The sequence below is a fragment of the Narcine bancroftii genome, chromosome 14 (genome assembly GCF_036971445.1).
Source record: "Narcine bancroftii isolate sNarBan1 chromosome 14, sNarBan1.hap1, whole genome shotgun sequence".
NCBI lineage: Eukaryota > Metazoa > Chordata > Chondrichthyes > Torpediniformes > Narcinidae > Narcine > Narcine bancroftii.
Window position 1 is genome coordinate 22,559,193 of NC_091482.1, and position 19,433 is coordinate 22,578,625.

At 40.2% G+C, this 19,433-nt stretch overlaps 1 protein-coding gene across 8 annotated transcripts in view; it reads left to right on the forward strand.

Annotated features, from left to right (window-relative positions):
• Positions 1-19,433, forward strand: part of auts2a (activator of transcription and developmental regulator AUTS2 a) — a 1,173,696-nt gene that overhangs the window by 715,212 nt on the left and 439,051 nt on the right. The gene's annotated exons all lie outside the window — the stretch shown is intronic.

Genomic DNA, 19,433 nt, shown 5'->3' on the forward strand with positions numbered 1-19,433 from the left:
CCTGGACCCTCCATGTTGATGCAATTACGAAGAAGGGTACACTTAGTAAGGAGATTGAGGAGATTTGGTACGTCACCAAAGACTCTTGAAAACTTCTACAGGTGTATTGTGGAGAGCATTCTGGCCAGCATGCAAGTGCCAACACTCAGGACAAGAAACAACTCCACAGGGTTGTTAACTTGGCATGTGTGACATCACAGGCACCAGTCTTCACTCCACTGAGGACATCTACAAGAAACAGTGTCTCAAAGAAAGCAGCCTCTGTCCTCAAGGATCCTCACCATCTGGGCCCTCTTCACTCTGCTACCATTGGAGGGAAAAGGTGCAAGAGCCTGTAGACTAGCACTCAGCGGCACAGGGACAGCTTCTTCCCCTCTTCCATCAGATTCCCGAATGAACAATGAACCAAAGACACTGCCTTACTTTGTCTTTTTCGGTTTTTGTTGCACTATTTTTGATTAATTTTGTAAGATGATTTATATAAATGTTTGTACTGTGATGCAACAAATTTTGTGACATGTTCCTGACAATAAATTCTGATTCTGAATAACTAGGAGCACATAATTGGAACCAAAATGTTTCCACTGATGTTTTATCTGTCAGAATATAGAGATTGGGGTTGGCCATGCCCTCCGTGTTCTGCCAGTCAGCAAGTCCCTTTACCACATTGATTTGAAAATTCTACATTTTTTGTTTCAACACAATTTTTCATTACCAACTTTTCTTTTTGTCCTTTAGTGGTGTGCCCTTATAAAGAAATATTTGCTGATCTCATCACCAGTTCTTGCTTGAAATTATGTAAGATACTCCCCAAATAATGGCTGATCATAGAGCTACCCCTCCAATTTATTTAGATGTGATTTATTGTAATTAATTCCCAAAAATTGAGGGTCCACAATTCAAATTTCTGAAGGCTGCATATTTGCAGATTAGTAGTGAGAATCGAAGACATTGTCAGGTGGTCGGCAAAAAAACTGCCCTGTTGATTGGTAGTTGAAAATAGAGATTAAAATTTGCCATTTATTTAGTGACAGAGAGCTTTCTTAATATCCCGCAATCTATAAAACAAATTCAGTACAGACAAGGTTAAAGTCAAACCCCTAATTACAGAATGAAAGGTTGTCCTAATTGGCTCTCTTCACTGTAATTAGCATGGATGATTCTAATCAGCTCATGTGAAACCAATCTAATGCTTTGGAAATAATGTTTTCAGTTTTGCTTTCCATATACACTGTTTTGTGAGGTATCGTTAATGACAGTCATTAAACTATTGCAGTACCAGAGATGTACTATTCTGTTGTTCTTTGAATACTAAGTACTTTTTCACTGACCATGGTGCACTGTAGTGAGAGATTTTTATTGACCGAGTTAACAGCATTTCAGAAAGGGTGGAACTTGACAATGGCTCACTCACTCCTTCATACAAAATGCAGCAGAAAAAGAAGTCTATAGTTGATTTGGCAGTATTATTAGGTATCCTAGCAAGATGCCTTTATCTTTCTTATTAGATGAGACTGATACAAAATATTTCAGGATTTTGTCAAGTAGCGTTGCATAATAGTCAAATGAAGAATTATGAAGGTTGAAACTTTTTTAAAATTCATTCATTGCTAATATTTTCCTTGTCAGATTTGTGCTTTATTCACTTCCTCAGATATGATTAATTATTCATTGCTTTTTGATGATATTTGTTTCTCTAAACAAAAGGTGGTCTCACATTACAATTTTAAATTTAGCACAGTTTTAATGCAGCACAATTCAAGCTATCTACACTGTTTGGGTGCTAATTATATACTTTAACTGGCGGCATGTGGAAGAATATTCCTGTCAGTCTGCAGGGTGTAAATATAAATGCACTGGCATTTCCAAGCAAACAATAGCAGAAATATATTTTTTGGAGTATTTCTTTATTTTCTACACCAGCAATAGAAGGATTTTTTAAACATTTACTTGGTCATTACCAGAGGAATTCTCATATTAATGCAAGACCATTCTTTATGAACTTCTGTTGGAACACAGAAGAGTACAGCACAGGAACAGGTCTACAATGTCCAAGCCGTACATCATATCAAATGAAGCTAAATCTCTTTTTGCTCATGACTTCTCCATTTCCTGTACATTCACATGTCAATCTAAAAGCCTCTGTCATATCTGCTTCCCATTTTTACTCCTGGTACAGGTTGAGTACCCCGTACCCGAAATCCGAAATGATCTAAAATCCAAAACATTTTTCATCCATGGTCCTATAAGGTCTTACGTAATAGAGTTCAGAAATCCTGATTGGAGAAAGGGACATAGTTGACGGAAACAGTGCATTATTGAATGTAGATTTTTCAATATAGGTCTACATCAGTTAATTTGTGCATATGCAAATATTTGTATTGTGAATGCATGTAACTTTAGGTCTGAGTGAATTAGTGGATTTTTTAAATTGTGTTCCAAAATCTGAAAAATTCCAAAATTCGTAACACTTCTGGTCCCATGCATTTTGGTTAAGGGGTACTCGACCTGTAGCATGCTCTAGGCGCCTTCCACTGAATGAAAGTTAAAAATAACTTGCTCCACATCTCCTTTAAACTTTCCTTGCCTCAATTTAAACAAGTGTCCTCTAGTATGCGACAATAACCTGGGATAAAAATTCTGACTGTGTTTCTCATAATTTTATAAAACTTCTGTCAGTTCTCCCCTTAGGTTCTGATGCTCGGGAGAAGGCTGCCCAAGTTTGTCCAACCTCTTCCTACAGCTCATACCCTCTAATCCTTGGAACATCTGGGTAAATCTCTTCTGTGTCCTTCTAAAGACGCCACATTCTTCCTGTAATGTGGTGATTAGTGACTCCCTTCAAGTCAAGTCACCTTTATTTGTCGTTCATACCATGCTTGGCGCGAGTGTTTCTCCAGGACCACGGAGCAGATTTATATAAATTTAAGTTAGAAGTTCAACACATTGAAATATTAAAATATTAAGACGAATACAGTGAAAGTCCATGGTACACTATCCATCTATGTTCTGGGAATTCAGAAGCCTAATGGCTTGGGGGGAAGCAAAATACTGTTGCCCAATCTGGGACGTAACCACCTGAGTGCCTCGGTACCGCCTACCAAATGGCAGAAGGGAGAACAGTTTACGTGAGGGGAGTGTGGAGTCCTTCACAATGTTTATTGCCTTTGGCCTGCATTGAATATTGTAGATACCCTTCATGGAGGGATGAGAGCCCCCAGTGATCTTTTCGGCTGACTTCACTGTCCTCTGCAGGGTCTTGCGGTCCAAGGTGGTGCATCTTCCAAACCAGGCGGTGTTGCAGTTGCACAGGATGGTCTCCTCTGTAGAATGTAGTGAGGATGCAGGGTGGGAGATGAACTTTTGAAGGAAGTAGAGATGCTGCTGGGCTTTCTTGGCTATGAAGCTTGTATTAAGGGACCGGTTGAGATTCTCCGCCAAGTTTACTCCAAGGAACTTGATACTCTTGATGAAGTCGACAACCATCTCTTTTTTTTTTTATTACTGTTCAGATACTGTTGGCTCTGCACCTGTCTGTTAGTAACTTCATCTCACCTCTGTTCGCTGACTCCTCATTCTTAATAAGATGGTAATACTCATGCTTCGTGACCTAAATAAGCATGCCATATACCTTCTTTACCATCCTATCAATTTGTACAGTCAAGTTCAGGAAGCTACAGACATAGGCATCAATACTGTTTTTAAAAAAAAATGAAAGAAAATACAGAATATAATTAAAATAGTCAATTAATATAAAACAATAATAAATTGAATATAAAATCGTAGAAAAATATTCATAAGGTCTGAAAAAAATAAAAAGGAATCAAGTCCCTCTTATCCCAGAGCACCCTCCCCAGATTTGAAAGAAAAGGAGAAAACCAGCAGAGAAATAGAGGGAGATAAAAGAAAGAAACTAGAAAAGAAAAAAGCAACAGGAGCAAGGTTCAACATCTCAGAGTCACATCATTTTAAAAGTATTAAATTTCTAATAAGGAGTATACGAATTGACAAGTATCAAAATAAATTATACAATCTGGGCACTTAAGTAATGTAAATAAGGTTGCCAGATTTTGACGAATATACTATATCTATTCCTAAGACTATAAATAATCTTCTCAAGGGGAATATAACTTTGCATTTCCATGTTCCGACGATCAATGTGAAGTAGAGAATCAAATTTCCATGTTACCGCTATACATTTCCTGGCCATTGACAACACAATTTTAATAAATTTAGGTTTACTTCTGGAGAAGTTCACTTTTATAACTGCCAAATTCCCCAGAAGAAATAATTCTGGGTCTCGAGGGAAGTTCACCCCACAATTTTTGTCAACACTCCCCCCAATTCCATCCAAAAGGGTCTTAATTTCATACATAGCCAGGTGGGATGTAAACCAAACCTAAAACACCTATCAGAAAATTCTGTTTTATTGTTATGTATCTTTTGAGGTGTGAAATATAATTGATGCAGAAAATTATAATGAATCAGACTACGTCTAGAATTAATTCAGGTCAGCATATTATCTGACCAGCATTGTGGATCGATTACAATGCTCAAATCCTATTCCCATCTCTCCCTTGATCTATATAGAGCAGATTTTGGGCTTTGATCTTGGATCAGAGCATATATATTAGGAATAGATTAGGTTGCATTCCTCTTTCAAATTAGAATTTCCAATTTAATGGTCCCCACTCTTCCCTCAAAAAATATCGCCATTAGAGATAGCAGAAGAACTATAAATATAAATTATATTTATTTTTAAGTCCCTCAAAAGACATAAACTGCCCCTGTTGATCATAACAATCTTCAATGCACCTGATACCATGTTAGTACCAGGTAGCCAAGATTGTTCATCTGTACTGTTAAGGACTCTGCCTTTCACTTTGACCTACCTAACAGCAGCAGCTGAAAAATTCCAAAATGCTTTTTCTCCACCCACTTCTGTAGCGGACGTACACCCTGCAAAATCATTTGATAGCCCTCGACACTGTCCACGGGTCCATCAATCTTTGTTTCGTCTGTAAATTTACTCACCCATCCATCTACAATTTAATGCAAGGCATTTACAAATTAATGTTATATCCCTCCTTCAGATGAGGTTCTGTTTGATCTCTGAGGTGGATGTTAAGGATCCCATGGCACTAGTTGAAAGAAACACGGGGAATTTTGAGCCATTACTTATCCTTAAACTAACATTACCAAAGTAAGTTATCTGGTTTTGTTCTTTTGTTGCATTTGGAGCTTTCTTTACACAATTTCTCTGGCATGTATGTCCACCTTGTACTCAGAATGTTGGCTCTGAACCTCTTTGAAACATCCTAAATGGCGCATAAAAATACCACATAAATGCAAAGCTTTTTTTCTTTCAAGGTGCCACATCGAGCCAATTAATCAGAGAACTGATTAACCAGGGAAACAATTAATCAGAAACATATCTTTTTGTGCTTTTCGCACCACAGTGAAAACTAATTATGAATTTCAATTTGAGAGCACACTTGCTGATTTACAGACATTTTGAAATCAGATTTCAGATTTTATTGTCAGCCTTTCTTTTCTTTGGCTTGGCTTCACGGACGAAGATTTATGGAGGGGTAATGTCCACGTCAGCTACAGGCTCGTTTGTGGCTGACAAGTCCGATGCGGGACTGGCAGACATGGTTGCAAGGGAAAATTGGTTGGTTGGGGTTGGACACACATACAACCCTGAGATTCTATTTTCCTGTGGGTGCAGCAGAATTGCCACTAATTGTGCAATACAGAGAGAACAAAAAGAAAATCAATAAAGTGCACAATTAAGAATCCTTAAACGTCCCTGATTGAGTTTGTTGTTGAGGAGTCTGATGGTAGCAGCTGTTCCTGATGGCAGCAGCGAGAACAGAGAGTGTGCTTGGTGGTGACGGTCTTTGATGATCTCTGCTGCTCTCCGACGTCAGCGTTCCCTGTAGATGTGTTCTATAGTGGGGAGGGTTTTGCCTGTGATATCCTGGGCTAGATCCACTACCTTTTGGAGGGCTTTACGCTCAGGGATATTGATGTCCAGATACCAGACCATGATGCAACCAGTCTGCACACTCTCCACCACACCTCTGAAGAAATCGCTCTCCATTCTTATTTTCTTTGGTTCCGGCAGTTTCCATAAATGGATAGTGATAAAAGAATTAGAGGTAATATATTATGCAATGCCTTTCACATACTGAGATGACCCAGATTGCTTTAATGCCACTTTTGAAGTGAGAGTTGCTGTGGCACGTTAGCGTAGTGGTAAGCTCAATGCTGTTATAGCAACGGCAACCGTGATTTGAATCTGGCGCTGTCCATAAGGAGTTTGTATGTTTCCACCATGTCTGCGTGGGTTTCCTCCCACCGTTCAAATATACTGGGGGTGTCGGTCAATTGGGTGTAATTGGGCAGCACGGACTCGTGGGCCAAAAGGGATTGTAGCCATGCTCTATGTCTAAATTAAAATTAAAACTTGGATCCAATCGAAACAAACAGCTGACCATATTATAATATCCAATTCTCTTCAATTTTTACAGTTTTGTTGATAGAGGGACAAATATCGACCAGATGTCCCCTTGCTCTTTGATATTGAACCTTTCTATAGAGACTATATGGACTGGGCTTTTTTTCATGATCTCATCTGAATGCCAGTGCTTCCAGAGATGCTGATGCTCGAGCAACAATCTCGATTGCCTGAATCTTGAAACCTACAAATTTTCTGTCTTGCCAATGGGAGAGAGTCACATTTGAAAATGTAAAAAAAAATGCTGGAGGAACTCAGCCGGTCTCGCAGTGTCCATAGGAGGTAAAGCTATATGATCGACATTCCGGGCCCGAGCCCCGCTTAAAGGTACCTGCTGAGTTCCTTCCTTCCTTTCACTGCAAAATAAGAGCATCTGCAGACTTTTGTGCTTCACTTAGAGTCACATTTGACGCCTTGAGAACATCAGCAACAGTCAAAACCACTTTTATTGCTTCCAATAATGGAGAGAGCGAGTCCGGCAAACCAGAAGTAATTGTGGTGGATTTTGGCCATAAAATTGTCTGCATGAGTGCCGTCGTGTTTGAAATGCTGTGGTTTTCCCATCTTGCTGATTGAGCTGTACTCACTCACGTTTGTAGATTCTGGGCTCAGCATGAGTTCCAATGGTTGTCGCAGCCACTTGCAGGGATTCCTCAGTGTTTACGCTGAGGTAATCTGCTCTCAGATTCTGCCCTAACTGAATGACAGCTGCAGGACTGCAAGAAGGAAATAATAATAAAGGTGATTTTCCTCTTCGTTAAGATGATTTGCTTTTTGCTTTAATTTAAATTGTTACTTTTAGCTGATTTTATTTTATTATTATATCATTGAATTGTTTCATTTATCATTGTCTTTAAATGCTTCTGAATTTCCAGTGAATTCAAGTTCCAATTTAATGTCACATCCACCTAAGGTGCAATGATTGAGGTTGTTTCTTAGTGGACATTTGACTGAGAAACCTTGGCAGTTTTGATAGGAGATATGTGACTGAAATTTTGCGGGTGGGCTTTGCCTTCGGTGCCCTCCCTCGTCCTTTGAACAAGGCCCTGCCATAACGCAAGGCATCACCAGTGCCTCCAGAACCATCCCAGCAAGTAACGTTGACCACGTCGATGCTGCACAGGTCATCTTAGAGCAGAGAGGGTTGTGGCCTGCGAGGGCAGAACCAGCATGAAAAATCTCAGCCATTCTTTCGTCTGCTCTTCCGACACTGGAGGATTGGTTCAGTAAATGATTTGCTGTTTTGCAAGGGTTCCACATTGCAGTCAGAGAGTGACAGTCCTGCCAGTTTATATTGAGGTTATTTTGACTCGTAAGCAAATGTCATAATAAATTATTCCCTGCCAATAGGTACACAATTGAAGCTGTGAAAGAGTCAGCCACTTGATTGCATGACTTGATTATAAAAAGAGATTGTATAGGACAAGTATTAGTCATAGAAAGGAAATCAATGAAAATGGAAATAGACATCTGCATTATGCCTGTATAATTGTTGAATTACAGAAGAGTTATTCAAATGATTTTTGTACGTGGTCTTTCTGGCGTTTCAGAGTCAATGCAGAAAAAAAATCAACAACTTACATTTATATTGGCTGTTTAATGAGGCAGAAACCTGCAAAGATGTTTCACAGGAGAAATTATCAAAAGAAACTACACAAAGAAATGTGAGAGAAGATGACAAAAGCTTGGTCAAAGTGAAATGTTTCAGAAAAGAGATGAAGAGATGATGGGAGGGGACTACTGATCTCAAAGTCTTTGCGATAGTTGGTGCAGTGGTTAGTGCAATGCCTTTAAAGCGCCAGCGATTGGGACCGGGGTTCTAATCCCGCGCTGTCTGCAAGGGGTTTGTGCGTTCACCCTGTGTCTGCGTGGGTTTGCCCCGGAGGCTCTGGTTTCCTCCCACTGCTCGAAACGTACCGGGGGTGTAAGTTAACTGGGTGTAAATTGGGTGGCACAGATTCAGGGGCCGAAATTGCCTGTTACCGTGCTGTATGTCTAAAAAAAACTATCATAGTGATTGTGGATGGTTTAAATTCTCGAATAATCAAGAGGTCAGAAGCCAAGTCGCAGAGATATCTTGGAATGTTGTAGGCTAAAAGAGATGTAGAATACAAGTATCGTGACCACGAAGGAATTTGCAGATAATGATGATCATTTAAACAGCAAAGTGTTGCTTCATACCTCGAAGGAGGGCTCTGGCCTGAAAACTTGGTTCTATATCTTTACCTTGTATGGGCACTGCAAGACCTGCTGAGTTCCCCTGACATTTCCCTGTTTTTACTATCATCACAACATCTGCAGACTTTGGTCTTTCATTCCTTGTTGCTAAATTGAATGTCGGTGTTGTTCAATGACACGGGGTTGTCGGGAAACAGGACACTTTTTAAAAAAATATACAGCAAGGACAGCAGAATTTTGGATGACCTTGGGTTTCCTGAAAGCAGAACGAAGTAACTTTGTCAGGAGTCTGTCTGGGTTCATCATATACAGAGGTAACTCAGAAAGGTTTTATTAGCAAATCAGCTGAGGCAGGTCCAAAAGTATGCCTTGTAACACAGGTATTAAGAGGTCATAATGATAATATTGGATATCATAGCATGCTGGGTTGTTCGTCATTCAATTTGCTTGAAGTTGCCTGTCGAAATGGAAGAAGTCCTTAGCAGAGATAGGTTTCCTGGTGCTCTCGAGAAGAAAGGTATGAAAACACCGAGTGGCTTTTGTTTTGAATAAAAAGGACAACTTATGGGAAATTGGAAATAACGTTGCTGGTTACATGGGACCACATTAGTTCCGTCACATGACTGGTCAAAGGCTGACGAGAGAAAGTGATAATGGTTTTGAATCGAGGCCATTTAAGACTTTAAATGAATATCATGCAGAATATTTAACAAGAAAGTAGGCTAATTATTGGTCTATGTTACATGTCTACTTTATTGTAGTGATAAATCACGGGAAGGTTAGTTCTCACTACAGAAAGGAAGTAAAATTAATAGCTACAAAGCTTGGGAGATTTATGTGATTGATTAAGCTACAACAGAACAAGTCTGCTATGAAAAAGCAGCAGCAAAACTGGTTACTATCATGGAATCAAATGATTATGTAGCCCACAGTTTCACTGACAAGTGAATTATCCCACATTCCTCATATATTATGACCACTAAAATGCATTATTCGATAATTAACAGTTGGGAGACATAAATTATAGTGTGCAACAATTCATCCCTATCACTCAGTAATCTTTTAAAAGTTTCAAACTGCTACACAATACGTGTACGCAATACTCAAATTTTATTTCTTCCACTACTGCTCTGGTCTGGAATGCATGGTAATTCAAAGGAGAATCCACAAAATGACTGATCAGTTTCCAAAACCCTGAAGAAAAGAAATCTCTGGAAGTCCATTCCTTATTTGGAACACCTTAATTAAAGTGTTAAAGGTATGAAGTATTGATGTCTTTCCCTGGTCTTCCCTCAAGGTAATGTCTTGCACTTGTTCGGCCCTGAGGTATAGTTGCACTAACTGAAAAAGCCCCACTAAGACCAATTAAGGCCTTTACTAAGAGGCTGAGAGGAAGACAAATGGAGGTAGAAAGCCCGATTACAAGGAACCTTTGTACAGATGTAAAGCAATTAGAAGAGTCTCTAGGGCCAGACAGAGCGGTACCTGCAAGTAATGGATCCTGCAGCTTGTCTAAACTTGGAACAATTCCTCTTTTTTTATGTGTTATGGGGATAAATGCAGCCTGGTAATACTATCATGTAACAGTTGATAGTGGAGTATAGCTTTCCCAGGCCTACTGGAGTAGCACTAGCTTCCTGAGTCCATCAGATTTGATCTACTCAATGCTATATATCTGTGGCAGATTTTTACTTGCCTTAATTAAGATCAATGAGAAATGGATGAGTATACAGCCAAAAATGACTTACTCTTTAAGTAGCATGTTTGTTGATCAGTTTGCCTGCAAATCTTTCAGCAATTCCTGAACCAAAGAACAGTGGCAGTCTTCATTTCCCAAAACCAAAATAAGCTGAGCTGACTAAAAGGGGTACAAAACCTTTAGTGAAGAGGATTGGAAAAAAATATATAACGAACACATCAAAGTGATTGTCTGAAAGAGCAGGTTTCAAAACTGGGAATGAACAATTAAAAGAAAATTTAACAAAAGGGTTAACTCTAATATCCCCCCGATGTATTTCGATTTTATATGTTTAGCTCTTGTTTTATATGTTTAGCTCTTGTTCCATTTTATACATGTGCAGATTTTATGACTTTGGAAGAATTGTTCAAATATGGTAACATAAGGAAGTTCATTTAACACTTGAAAATAAATACATAAAAAATAAGAAATATCCACTTGAAATATAAAGCTCCTTTGTGCACCTTAGAAATATTGCAGTGTTTCAATCGATGAACTTTGATGCCTCCAGCTACACAGATTAATGTATCAACCATTTTGCACAGAGCAAGGTTCCACCAGAGAGTCGTTGATTTATTATGGTACAGAAGGGGACCTCTGGCCTATTGATGGCTCCGAGCAGAGCAGTCTTCTGAGTCCTGTTCCCTTGATCTTTCCCTCAATCCTAGGATATTTTTAAATCTGTCCAAGAGGGAAATTGGCATCTTGGTTTATTGTGAGACAGTGTGTGAGCCACTTCTGTGTCATATAGAAATATCTTGATTGAGTCATTGAGTTTTTGGATCAGACTGCCAAATCACAATGTTCAGATTCAGAGATGGGAGGCATGGCAGCTGATGTCTGCTCAGGCTCAGTAAAAGTATGGGAAGTTAATGATGAAGTTATCATTTGTAAGTTCTATGCTTTAAAACTAATGCCTGGAAGTTCATCCTTGACGAGCAATGCTAAACTAGTAGTAGTTGTGTGTGTTTGATATTCATCGATATTGAAGCCTAAGTGTTGGGTGCTACTGACAAAGACTTTCCTTTTCCATATACTGATTACGTAAAAGGCAACTAAATTATTCTCAAATTCTGCTGGATAACTAGCGAAAACTCTGAGAAAATAGAGAAACTATAAAGTTGTTATCAAAGGTTTTGCCTCGAAGCATTGACTTACCATAGATGTTGTCTGACCTGCTGAGTTCCTCCAACAACTTTTCTATTTGTTCTAGGGAACTGTGCATCTGGATTTAGACATTACTTAACATTTTGAACATATTTACCATGTCAGTTCTTCTTTGGCTTGGCTTCGCGGACGAAGATTTATGGAGGGGTAAAAGTCCACGTCAGCTGCAGGCTCGTTTGTGGCTGACAAGTCCGATGCGGGACAGGCAGACACGGTTGCAGCGGTTGCAGGGGAAAATTGGTTGGTTGGGGTTGGGTGTTGGGTTTTTCCTCCTTTGTCTTTTGTCAGTGATGTGGGCTCTGCGGCCTTCTTCAAAGGAGGTTGCTGCCCGCCGAAATGTGAGGCGCCAAGATGCACAGTTTGAGGCGATATCAGCCCACTGGCGGTGGTCAATGTGGCAGACACCAAGAGATTTCTTTAGGCAGTCCTTGTACCTCTTCTTTGGTGCACCTCTGACACGATGGCCAGTGGAGAGCTCGCCATATAACACGATCTTGGGAAGGCGATGGTCCTCCATTCTGGAGACATGACCTACCCAGCGCAGTTGGATCTTCAACAGCGTGGATTCGATGCTGTCGGCCTCTGCCATCTCGAGTACTTCGATGTTAGGGATGAAGTCGCTCCAATAAATGTTGAGGATGGAGCGGAGACAACGCTGGTGGAAGCGTTCTAGGAGCCGTAGGTGATGCCGGTAGAGGACCCATGATTCGGAGCCGAACAGGAGTGTGGGTATGACAACGGCTCTGTATACGCTTATCTTTGTGAGGTTTTTCAGTTGGTTGTTTTTCCAGACTCTTTTGTGTAGTCTTCCAAAGGCGCTATTTGCCTTGGCGAGTCTGTTATCTATCTCGTTGTCGATCCTTGCATCCGATGAAATGGTGCAGCCGAGATAGGTAAACTGGTTGACCGTTTTGTGTGCCCGATGGAGATGTGGGGGGGGCTGGTAGTCATGGAGATGTGGGGGGGCTGGTAGTTCTATTAATATACATTTATAATAATTATTTATTCACAGTGCTAAAAATCTACTTTCCAAAACCGTAACCCATAAGATCCTATTGTAGATATTCTCCGACATACATCCAAGTTCCGTTCTGACTGATCTGTCATATCTCGAAATAGACGCAGATCGGAAGTACGTTAGCATGGCGTGTAGAGGTCATAAATCAAGTAATTTTCGATTCCACATTGAGCGCCTTCCTCAGCTTCTTCCCAGATCTATCAGCAGGGGATGGGTTTTCCTCTTGCCCGCCATCTTCTTTACCGAATGGCAACTGAGAGATGACCACGCAGCTATTATTATTGCCAGTCGTATGTACAGATGGTCATAAGTCGCACAGGTTGCGAGTCGGGGAGGGGCTGCTTAATGATTTTTGGGACTCTTGCTTGCTTTGTTGGCTTCCCGCTCCTCATGAAACCCCATGCATTTGAGATAGTTGTGTGAATATAATATAAAATTCAAATAGCCAAAGGGTTGAGCAATGCTGCTTGGTAGTCGAGAGTATTTGAACACATCAAGAATTAATATTTTAGGGAAGGAACATGAATCAAACACAAAGCTTTGATAATAGGTCAAAATTATTACAGAGCTTGGCATAATAATTTTATCTAAGGGGATAATGATGGAAAGAGATGAAGCTGCACTAAATTGTTGGACGATTTGAACCAAATATATGCTGTTCCATACACGTAACCATGTCTAACCTTTCCTGTACTCACAAGTATCCTTGACAGTTGTTCCGTGTTTAGTTCAAACCAATTAAGTTCCATAAGAAGCTCATTTACTGCTTGCTTAATGAAATAAAATAACCTCACATCTTCAGGGTGTTGGAAATTGCTTCAAAGCCAAACAAAAAATGAGAAAAAATATCCAGAAATTCTTTATCTTATTTATTGGCCAGCAGATTCCTCTGACTTCCTTCTAATAGTACCAAAGAATGGTCCCGATTCATTCTCCTGTGATCGGAGATTGAGGCTTAGTTGAACATCTCCTTCAATTCCCCTGACATGTAGATGGAGGAGGGCTTGAGTTCATGATGATCTGACTCAAGCGTGAGCGCTTCCAACTGACCCACAGCTAACTTAGTGGCACACCAGTTGGTGAAGCATCAAGAAGAAACTTTCCATGACGCTGGTACCGTTGAGACAACTTAGACTAGAATAGTTCACCTGGCAGTCCATAAATGATGAAAAATATCTAGCGGGAGAATCATGATCTTCTGGACCATGAAACGTAAACTCCTCTGGGACCACCAAAAAACTGTTTGGACTATTAAAGTGTCATTTTTATCTTGCCCTAACTGCGACTGTGAATATTTATCTGTCTATCATTTTATATTTATTATCTCTTTTCTGTTGTAGTGTTTGACTGCAGAAGGAAGAAATTTTGGTGTATCTGTACATTGTACTTACATAGATGAAAATAAACTCTTCATTATTCGTTAACAGCCCAGTGGGATTTAATTCTGAGAGGGACACATGATACTGAACAAGAACAGGTGATGGCCAAGGAGGCCAAGTGTTCACTCATGGGAAACATGATATTCCTATTGATCTCTTGACATTCTGTTTTAGTTTAATTACATCTTACATGCTTGTGGATACCCCCCCCCCCCCCCCCCCCCCGACTTGTATCTTTTCCATCCTTGAGATCAGTAACCAATAATAGACCCGGGATCAAAAATGCAGCAACCCTTTGTAATTGTTAGCCATTTGAATTCATTTTCACAGGATATCCTCACGGCTTTTCAATTATGATCAAATTCGATCACATTTTACATTTAAAATATTGTGGTAATTAAGGTATTCGCAAATATGGACGGCACTAGCGGTTAGCACATTGCCTTTACAGCGCCAGCGATTGGGACCTGGGTTTGAATCCCGTGCTGTCTGTAAGTTCTCCCCATGCCTGGGTGGGTTTTCCCCTGGGTCGGGTCGGGGGGTGGGGGGAGGGGTGGCTCTGGTTTCCTTCCAAACGTACTAGGGGTTTAGGTTAATTGGATGTAAATTGAGCAGCGGGAACTCATGGGCTGTAAAGGCCTGTCACCGTGCTGTATGTCTTAATTTTTTAAATTATAAAAACAAACTGTAATCTTTCGAAAAGAAATCAGCTATAGAGGCAAAATATAGTAAGCTCATTCTATCTGTACCACTATTAAGAGAAGACAGTCAAAGAACATTTGGCTACATTAAAATATAAATTTAGACATAATTTAATGGTAGTAGGCCCTTCCACCACAAGTCTGTGCTGCCCTAATACCCCATTTAACCTACAACCCCCCCCCCCCATGCATTTTGAAGAGCCTCGTAGTCCTGAAAATTATAATGAACGCGAGCACATAACTATTCTGAATGAAGATTCTCACTGGGAAAGATATGAACAGCATCCAGTCCCTCAAATAAGTACCAAGGCAAAATGTAAGACTTTATTGCAAATAAGGTGAAAGTCCTGGACAAACAGAAGTGGCTTAATATAAATAAATCCTCAAGGATGATTTGTATTTCTTCACTGTTGAAGAGCCCTGCCCATCATTGTGAGGTAATCAACTGACAGGAGGAGCAGAGATATGGATTGATAAATGACTAAAAAGGTTCCCACATGTAATAAGTGGTTAAATAGGCACAGCGACTGCAAAACCAATAATTTTCCTTCAATTCTATCAGAGTATAATTTGTGGAGGATTGAGGAAGATCTGGATTAGCGCTACATCGATTGAGTAATTGCTATCCATTGTAGTCTTGAGAACTACAATTTAGTTGGTGCATCAACTATCTCTTTCTGCCTGATAAATTCCATTGAGTGTGATAAATTACATAATGTCATGCACTTATTTTTTTTTAATGGACATTTGGTAAAGTTTACTCTGAAGATTAAAAATGAAGGTTAAACCTGAACTTGAGCAAGAATTTTAAAAATCTGTCTAATTTTTACATTAAAAAAAACTTAAATTTAGACTTACTGCACGGTAACAGGCCATTTCAACCCACGAGTCCTTGCTGCCCAATTTACACCCCGTTAACCTTCAGCACCCAGTTAATTTTGAATGGTGGGAGGAAACCGGAGCCTCCAGAGAAAACTCCACGCAGACACAGGGAGGACGTACAAACTGCATGGGATTTGAAGCCTGGTCCCGACCGCTGGCGCTGTAAAGGCGTTGCGCTAACCGCTGCACCAACCGTGCCAACCCTGGTGATTGAAATATAATTAGTATTTGATATTGGTTATGATTAGCGCGCCTCGCATTCTCTTAATGTTAAAACTAGTATATTAATGCATTTTCAATAAAGGGAAGAAATGGTGTTTATATTCAAAAATAAATTTCTGAGCAAATTATTCTTTCTGTGCTAGTTTACCAAGACCTGGATTAATTTGTTAAAGTTTAAAGTTTCACCCAATCTTGTGATATATGTGGAGAACTTGGATGATTTGTTTTAAACATAAAACTTGTAGAGGGCTGAACCACGCTAAACAACGAACTGGCTCACGGAAGTTTGAGTCGACAAGAACAGGAAGCCCTGGGGTATTGGGCTTGCTGCCCATCATCAGAGATGACGACCTTTCTGGGCCGAGTGTGTGTGCTTTAAAAGCGGGCACCAGAGTTGACTAAGGCAGTTGGTTTTAACTCAATTACAATGACTGGTGAGTTTAGTACATCACTAAATGACCACAAACTATAGATTCTGACTTCATTGAGAGGGAAGGCGACCAAGAAATCATTCATTTTTGATCCATGAGAAGTGAAGATAAAGACAACACTGTTTTGAGAGATTATCACAAAAGACACAAAATTAAATGGTGTTGTTTGATGATGTCAGAATCTGAGATGATGATGCAGATGGATGCAAGGTCACATAATTGAAATGTTAAATACAACCAGCAAATCAGACTGTTGCAGAAAGAATTTCAGGAAACAAGAAACAAATTCAAATGAAAGGACTTTTAGATTCCAGATTTATCGCCAGAGTACATATATGACATCACATGCACCCCTGAGATTATTTTTCCTATTTTTACCACTAATTGATCGAGCAAATAAAAACTGTACACAGCATGAACGTAGACAAATAAAGACCTGTAATCAGATAATGAATGTAAACAAACTGACTGTGCAGTACAGAGAGAAAAAAAAGAAAATCAACAAAGGGCACAAGTAAGAGTCCTTAAACGAGTCCCTGATGGAGTTTGTTGTTGAGGATTCTGATGGTAGAGGTGTCGCAGCTGTTCCTGAACCTGATGGAGCAAGGCTTGTGGCACCTATACTCCTTTTGTGATGGCAGCAATGAGAATAGAGTGTGTGCTAGGTGCTGAGTGTGATAGTACAGATTCTATCACCAATGTGTATATGTACAGATGGTCGTGTAGGATGACTGTGATTGGCTGAGAGTGTAGCCACACCTACTGGCAGGTCTTAAAGGATTGCTCCTAGCCGGACCAGGTCATTCTGGACTGGTCGGCCTACTTGTGATAGGCTCCAGTCTTTTAGTTAATAAAAACCTTGGTTTGGATCAACAAGCCTTTGGTTCTTTCGACGCGCATTACACTAAGGGTCTTTGATGATTGTTGCTGCTCTCTGATGGCAGCGTTCCCTGTAGATGTACTCAATAGTGGGGAGGGTTTTGGCATGTAATGTCCTTGGCTGTGTCCACTACCTTTTGGAGAGCTCTATATTCAGAGGTAATGGTGTCCCCATACATAGAAACATAGAAGATAGGAGCAGGAGTAGGTCATTCGACCCTTCGAGCCTGCTCCGCCATTCAACGAGATCATGGCTGATCTTAAAGTTCAGTACCCCGTCCCCGCCTTCTCTCCGTAACCTTTAATACCCTTATACTGAAGAAATAGATCTAATTCCCTCTTAAATATATTTAATGAACCTGCCTCTACTGCCCTCCGTGGCAATAAATTCCACAGATTCACCACCCTCTGGGTCAAGAAATTCCTCCTCATCTCGGTCCTAAATGGTTTGCCTATTATCCTCAAACCATGGCCCCGGGTTCTGGATTTTCCCATCCTTGGAAACATCCCATCTGCATCCATTCTGTCCAGTCCTGCCAGAATTTTATAGGTCTCTATGAGATCCCCTCTCAATCTTCTAAACTCCAGCAAGTACAATCCCAATTTGAGCAATCTTTCCTCCTAAGTCATTCCTGCCATTCCAGGTATCAGCCTGAGGGAGTGCAGAGGCGATTCACCAGGCTGATACCTGGAATGGCAGGAATGACTTAGGAGGAAAGATTGCGCAAATTGGGATTGTACTCGCTGGAGTTTAGAAGATTGAGAGGGGATCTCATAGAGACCTATAAAATTCTGGCAGGACTGGACAGAATGGAGGCAGATGTTTCCAAGAATGGGAAAATCCAGAACCCGGGGCCATGGTTTGAGGATAAGAGGCAAACCATTTAGGACCAAGATGAGGAGGAATTTCTTTACCCAGAGGGTGGTGAATCTGTGGAATGATTCAGAGAGTCAGCACACTTTCCACCACACCGCGATAAAAATTTCCCAGGGTTCATGGACATCCCATCAATCTGTCATTCTTTCTGTCCAGTACCATTTCCCTGTTGCTGCGGTGTGTGCCATCTAAACATGCACTGCAGTTGTTTGCCTTTGTTATTCTGACAGCATTTCCCAAACCCATATCTCCCACACAAAGAGGGATAGGTGTTTGGCAACAAACGTAGCCCTCCAAGTCGCACGCCATCCTCGTCTGGAAATGTATTCCTATTCCTTCCTTGTCACTGCATTTATGGTGGGATGACTTGCACCAGATGGAATGATGGGGTGTTCAACAAAACAAATTAGCACCATCATCTTATGGGCAGTTAAAGATGGCCAATAAATTCGGGCCTTGCCTGCAACACCCACATCCCCAAAAGGTTTTTATTTATTCGTACAGCACAGTAACAGGCCATTTTGGCCCACAATAAATAAAGAAAAATACAAACTGCTTTGGCATTGCTTCCCACACTGCCTATTGGGTCTTATAATATGGACAAAATTTAAATCGAGAAGGAAAGTTCTTAAATTTTTGTCCCCTGTCCCTACTTCACCTAAAATAGCAAAAACAAACACCTGGGTTGAGGGGGGAAATAAAACAATTGGAAAGATTTTTAAAGTAAGGAAGCAAGGATAAAAGAATAATATTCTGTATCATACATCCTAATAATGTCATGTGAATATGGTTAGGAACAATAAAAGGTGATTACATAAATGTCAGTGAATATATATGAAGCATTTGTAAATAAGGAGGTATTAGACAAACTGAGAACCAGTGATAGGAAGAGACAAGTAGGCAGTAAAATTTCAGGGCTATATAGACTATATACATTTATTTAAACTTTGGAGGGAAAAATGGGTGTGTAATTGGTTGGGTGGGATTCTGTGCGAGAGAAATTTTATACAATACTGCAGGGAATGAATTCGGAACTTGCAGAGATGTTAGTGTCTTTAAGATATTTAGGTGCTCAGAATTCGGACCTCATTTGTAATCCTGGGGATCTTCAATCATCTTGACACAGAGAAGGATTGTCTATGAGCAGAGGTCTATGGGCATGAGGGAATTTACTGAAATATTTTAAGAGTCTTCCATTAAACAGCAGTTTAGTGAGCCCACAAGAGGAAAGTCAATATTATATCCTAACTTCTGATAGGCCACATTGAAATCAGAGAACTTTTAGGTCAGTGATCATGAAGTTGCAAAGATTGAGATTGAAATGAGGGAAGAATACATCGTGAAAGCTTTTTAAAATACATTTCAGTGGCTCAGAGGAAATTAAACTTTGTGGAAAGGTATTAAAAAAAGGCACTAAGAAAGGAATCAACCGTGAACA